The sequence below is a fragment of the Saccostrea cucullata genome, unplaced genomic scaffold, assembly GCF_032062105.1.
Source record: "Saccostrea cucullata isolate Sc308-1 unplaced genomic scaffold, CSIRO_AGI_Scuc_v1 ctg3861, whole genome shotgun sequence".
Taxonomy (NCBI): Eukaryota; Metazoa; Mollusca; class Bivalvia; order Ostreida; family Ostreidae; genus Saccostrea; species Saccostrea cuccullata.
Window position 1 is genome coordinate 4,032 of NW_026931784.1, and position 6,752 is coordinate 10,783.

The window sequence follows — 6,752 nt, forward strand, 5'->3', positions numbered from 1 at the left end:
TGTGAGAGATATAATATTTAGGAATCACCTTGTCTGTCTGCCTGTCCTTCCAGCCTTAGTAATAGATCATAGTAATTGAGTTTGTCAGCTCATCAATTACAAATGTTTCCCCTACTATATTACATGGAAGATACATGTATAAAAAAAACATGATTTATTAAAGCGGTCAGATTTTTTTCATATATAAAAAAGTGTTGCAGGTGTACTGTAGATTCCTTATTTTTTGCGAGTATTTTTTATCGCGAACTGGCTCTTAACTGTCAAATCGCGAGAATTATAATTTGCGAATGGACAGTTGATCAACAGATTTTACAAAGATTTCAGCACCATAAAAATAAAAGCGAGTAATATTTTTTCGCAAATGATGCTTCTCATGAAATTACGCGGAAATTAATTCCTCTCATATAATAAGGAATCTACAGTAATTATTTGTACTGTATTTATATCACTATATTAAGTTTGTTAACAAAATAATCTTTAATAGTGACTTCAAGGTTTCTTTGACATACTGTACCATGTACATGTAAATGTGTTCATGTTAGAAATCATGTATTAGGTAAAATAATTACATCATAATTTTGTAACTGCATTGCCAAAGAAGAATTTGTATTTAAATAAAAAAAAAGTACACTGAAATTTTAAAACATTTTTATCTTGGTTATCAAATATACATCTCATGTTTGTACACAGAAAATATCTACATTTGTACAACATAATTGGAATATTCCACAGTGTTAATATGTACAATGTAAGAAGAGAGTGTCCGATGTAATATCACAAACTGGACAGTATCACAAACTCCACAGTAAAATAAGCAATGCTGGGACCACAACATATGCATGTAATGACATGAATTGATGCAAAACGTTTCCTATCAATTTTTTGTTACCCTTCACAAGGACAAAATCTTCCTCATCCGTACTAAAAATGGAACATAAAATCTGGTTTACATAGCACTGATCTTATTTTTGTTTTCACTTGGAGGATACTAAACAACTAGTAAAATATTCACATTGACAGAAGCAAAAACTGATAATCTGCTACATGTTTATGTGAAATATGCAAATTTATGAAACTTTCTTATAGTTTGCTCTCCTTTAAACATGATCTACTTAGAAAATGAGTTATCAGAAAACATACTTTGAGAACAAAAGTAAATCGACCAGTGATTAATGCAGAGACATTCTTTCGTACAGAATTTTATCATGGGAAAGATAAACCCACTATGAGAACTAAGTCACTAAGAGTAAACCTGTTACCTTAGATTGGTTATAAGTGAAAGATCTGTAGTAAAAGAAAGATTGACCCACATAAGTGTTACTGTGCCAGACATGCCTGACATTTTAACTATCTGTAGTAAAAGAAAGATTGACCCACATAAGTGTTACTGTGCCAGTCACACCTGACATCTTAACTATCTGTAGTAAAATGAAGATTGACCCACATAAGTGTTACTGTGCCAGTCACACCTGACATCTTAACTATCTGTAGTAAAAGAAAGATTGACCCACATTAAGTGTTACTGTGCCAGACATGCCTGACATCTTAACTATCTACATGTATATATTTAAGGTGAAGGACCAAACGCTTCCCTTAGGAATGATGAAAACACTACATGTACAATAAAATCAACACATGATTAATATAAAAGATTCCCATAAACAGAGAAGCAGTTGGTGACACAGCATTACAATAGAGCAGTTCATTACAAGGATCAATTTACAATCACTTCAACTTCAGCTACTACATCATTTAAATTTTCGAAGGTACATAAATAATCGTTTCACAGTATCAATACTTATGGTATGTTTGTTAACAAAAGGGATAATAATTATTTCTAAATATATTAAATAAGCATACAACAAAAGTTCAGCAAGATGCTTGAGGGCTTAAGACCTTAGTGTAAAATACAATTTATCTTTGTGTACCATATTTCATTAGCACTAACTTTATAGAAAAAAAATGATATAATGAATTTAGATCTATTTATCTTACTCCTTTCAAAGGATTCTTTGTAGATCTCAGCTTGTCAAGTAGAGCAATAATAATGTCTGACCAAATATCATGAATTTTAGTAAAAATTTGTATTTTTCTCATCTCTAATTGAAAATTTACTTTAAACATGTTAAAAAACTGCTTTTTCACAATCATCATAAAAATGATCTAGTATACTTCAGTACTTTTTCAGTATAAAATAATTATTTTAGAATAATGCTTAATGTACATGCAAGTAATATGTATAAAATATCTGCATGTAAATATGAGGAATGATTTAAAATAACATAATAAAACAGCGGTTAAATGCTAACATTGCACTATTAGAGTAAATGTTCACCAGCATCTAACTTTTCCATTAAAAATTCATCAGAGCATCATCAATTATTCATCATACCTATATCCAATACGAAACAATATCATGACAGCAAATTCAAAAATGTTGAAGATCAAATAATATTTGTTTTTATATTATGACTATCATTTCTACATTCTCATCCCTGGCATGATCATTAAATGAGGTCAAATAAAGCAAAAATATCACACCATACACATTCAATATGGCATATCTTATATAATGGAAAACCATTTATAACTCTGTGGTAAACCGCTATTTTGGAATACCACTGATCAATGAACGTGAATACAACAATATCACACGGAGAAATGAAGTAAATTTTCATAACAATGTGACCCGTTAAGCACATCCATCAGACAGAGAAAGAAACGACAACGAATACCTCTGGTCACTTATTCACAAATACCACATCGCCGTAGTGACAGAATTCTCCTTGTAATATACAAGGGATGAAAACAGCTGATTGCCAGTGGACCAGGCCTGGAGGTTCTGTACAATATGGAGATGATGTCTACTCTCTCGACTGATAAAACAATATGTAGCCTGTCTCGGAATTCTTCTGCAAGTCTGATGGGATTCCATAGAAATCTTCTATTGTACTGGAATCGATTTTCTACAAAATGTAACCCATTTCTTTCAAAATTATCCAATAAACTGCCATTGTTTGCAAGCCATTTCATTTCTCTTTCATTACCTTTGAAATCATTTATGCATGCATGAATAAAATAAAAATATAATAAAAAATATACAACTATTCAAATAAAGTTCACAATCAAAAAGACAAAAGAACTTAATTCTTTTTGGATACATTGTATGTAAACAGTTATGTAAAACTTTATAAACCTTTTACCTGATATAAAACATTTATTTAAAAATAAAATAAACTAGTGCTAATTGTAACGGGAACCGTTACAGATGTTCCCCAAACGCTCCCCAACTTCCTTTTGGTGCCGTATTCTCTGTAAGCCTCATTAAATAAGACAAACTCTGTGCATTTTTGACTTTGACAACGTTTTCCCAGAAGGATACCAAATATATTCAATTTTTAGCATTGCACACGTGCGCATGTGAATGCATGTTCGTTATGACCATATTATCTTGTCTAATATCTATATATTTTAATATGCTATATATTAAAGTATTCAGTCCAAAAGTATTGAAAATCACTCATTCAAGTGTATTTTTAATTCCACTCGTTCCAAATGCACGCACGTGCGTGCACGTGTAGGATGTCATACCTTCTTGTAGGAGTCTCTTATATCTATATATGTTCTAAATCCCATCCTGTTTAGTTGAAAAACAAGGAAGTTATAGCCATTTCAAGTTTCAGCCAATCAGATTGCAGCACACATGCATGCGCGTGATTTCATGATTTTTTTTTCTATATCGTATTGTAGGTTATCCTATTGCATGACTATGTTTTAAATTTCAAAGCATTTCGTCAAACAACAAAGGAAATATAGCCATTTAAAGTTTCAGCCAATCAGATTGCAGCACGCACATATGCGCATGCTTTCATGAAAATTTTTATATATCATGCTGTAGATCTTCATAATGTAGGACTATGTTCAAAATTTCAAAAGATTATGACAAGAAACAAGAAAGATATTGAGACTTTAGTTTCAGCCAATCAGAACGAAGCGCACGTGCATGCGCGTGAGATCTTGCTATTTTGACCATGCCATCTTGTCTATATTACTAATGTATTCTTACATTATGAGTTTCAAAAAATTTCTTCAAAAAAAAGAAAAGTTACAGAAATATCCATTATATTGGTCATTTCACGTGTTGCACGTGCACGCTCTTGCAAGCACGTGCGCGCAAAATGACCTTCGTTCCGCAAATCTACATAACATGTCTACTGACCCTAAAGAGGTTTTACCTAAGTCGGATGTGTAGTTTACAAGATCACTCCCGGACAAAAAAGTACCCAGGAAGAAGAAGAAGAAGAAAAATAATAATAACTAGATATGAAACTCGTTGCGAGCAACGAGAGGTCTTCCGTCCGATTCAGAAAAAAAAAAACGTAAAATCAAATTGAAAATTGATTAAAAAAATCGATAAAGACAAAAGCAATTTTAATATACGTTTTGGAAAACCTTGGCGTGAAAATCCATTAGCCATTACACCTTTGGGAACCCGCTTCAAATTTAAAATGCGATATCATGAGATTGCCTTTTTTGATTCTTACATAAATAACATATTTTGAAAAATTCAATGTGCAATTATAAAATGAGATCTAGCTTGCAAAACTTTGCCCAAGAATATCACATCGGAATTTGTTACTCGAGTCTGAAGAGATAATCTATTACTGATGAACAAATGATACTGTTTACTTTGTTTTATTCGATATGTATTCAACTTTTAATTCAATGCAACTCCATATACAGGCATGCCAATGGTATCTATTACTGCACTTCTGTTGTCTTTTGTCTACTAGTTAAGTCGGGTCACGATACATTATTTCGCACCAAACGTCACGAGTATTTCTTAAAGCTATTCCTTTGAAATGTTTGATCTTTTGAATGGATGTGATAGCTTCAATGAAATTTAGAAATGTATGTTCTTAACACCAGAATTTCGAGCTTTAGAAAGAATATTTATCACATTGTACAAATGTAATATCGTATGGAGTCAAGTAACATTAGAGCAGTGATTTCGGTAAGATTTTCCACGAATTTTGTATCCTGTTTACCCCTAAAGTGGACTCTTCCAATTAGTTACAGATTCTTGAAAAGACTGGAATGTTTCTGAAAAAAAAATCTCTCGCTCTCCAACGGTCAAGGAATCCGATACTTTTTATGTACAATAACTTTATTACAAAAATATTCAGACAAAAGCAATTCTTATAGTCTTTTGAGGAAACCTCAGATTAAAACTATAAACTGAAATAGAAATGCAACGTAATTGCGACGTGACAATCCAACGAATCCTTTACATTGATCTTTATGGTAGAAGTTTCGTTCATTCAAACGCTGGGCTGACCTTCTAGACTCCGACTTGCCTAATGGCGGAGTTTACCGAGACAGCCGCCATTTTGGACCCGCTTCAGATTTTTAAATGCGAATATCTAGTGTGTGTATTGATCAATTCTAAAATAAATTATATATTTGGCCTTTCCAGTAGGGTCTGCAATAATGTTAATAATATCAAAGAAAAATATTGAAAAACAAAAAAAGTTGAAAAACGGCACATTTTTAATTCGCTTCCTGCAGCGACCGGAATTACTGACGACGCAAATGATGGCAAAATTGCACATCTATAACTTATGATCTATCGTCTCTAATAAGTCTCCAGTGAATATCTTGAGCCTTTTTCGAGAACATTCGAAGACTAAAATAATTTTAAAATCAGGAAATTGCCCATAACTTGACACTGGAACCGAATTTTCCAAAGAACGAAATTTTATATAAAATTCATATAATGAGCTATAATTCCTGAAAATTTCATTGAAATCTACTGAATAGTTTACGAGAAATCGCCTGCACAAAATTTGGTCAGAAGAAAAAAGAATAATAACTAGATGAGATCTCGTTGCGAGCAACGAGTAGGTCTTCCGTCCGATGTTTCGATGAGATGAGATATGATTTTGACTATGATCTTTGTTACAAAATAATGATATCAAAACTTCTCTCACTTGATTAAATTGTTTTGATTTATTTAACAATATCAAATACTTATAGATGAACGTGATTTGGCCCCTAATTTTAGGGACCAGCCCCTTTTTCTTGACTTCAAATGAAAGGTCTCGTGATTTTGAAGACTTTTTGTTCAGTGCCTATTCACAAATTTCTTTTCGTTGAAGATATATCTTGAATGAAAATATTTAGGGGCCATCTCTCCAACTCCTTAAAAGGGCCAGTTTTCAAAAATTCAAAGTATCCATATTGTTTAGAACATTATACCGACCATCTTTTGTTCAATATTGCTTATTAAAATATTCCCCCTTTTCGAGATATAAAGCATCAAAGAATTAATATTCTGGCCCCTTGTGACCCTAATTACGTAACATATGATAAAAACTTTACAATATATTGTTGCCAATTGTTAAGATAAATATCTTTGCTTCTGTAATGTATCACAAAATATTGATCATTTAGGAGATATAAGTGAAAGACGTTTAGCCCCTTTGAGCCCCTTATTTGAGGGGTCAGCCCCTTTTTCTTGATTTTAAATGAAAGGTCTTGTAAAACTCCACAACTTTTCTTCAATATGTTTGTACAAATTATGAATAGATACGAAGTTATGAAACAAAACGTGTCATATTTTGTGAGATATTTCTGAGACATATTTTTGGCTCTACCGAGCATCGGCGCCATTTGCGCTAGAAAGATTTGGACACCTGTCTGCAACTCAGCTAACCTTCCTCTACTTTCACTGAAAATCTTAAGTCAATATC

The 6,752-nt window shown here is 32.3% G+C and overlaps 1 long non-coding RNA gene across 1 annotated transcript; it reads right to left on the reverse strand.

Moving 5' to 3' along the window:
* Positions 1–631: 631 nt before the first annotated feature.
* Positions 632–3,018, reverse strand: LOC134233526 (uncharacterized). The gene is made up of 2 exons (XR_009985015.1): positions 1,551–3,018; positions 632–1,485 (listed from the first exon to the last, which is right to left on the reverse strand). It is a non-coding gene; the product is annotated as an uncharacterized LOC134233526 (long non-coding RNA).
* Between the last annotated feature and the right edge of the window lie 3,734 nt (positions 3,019–6,752).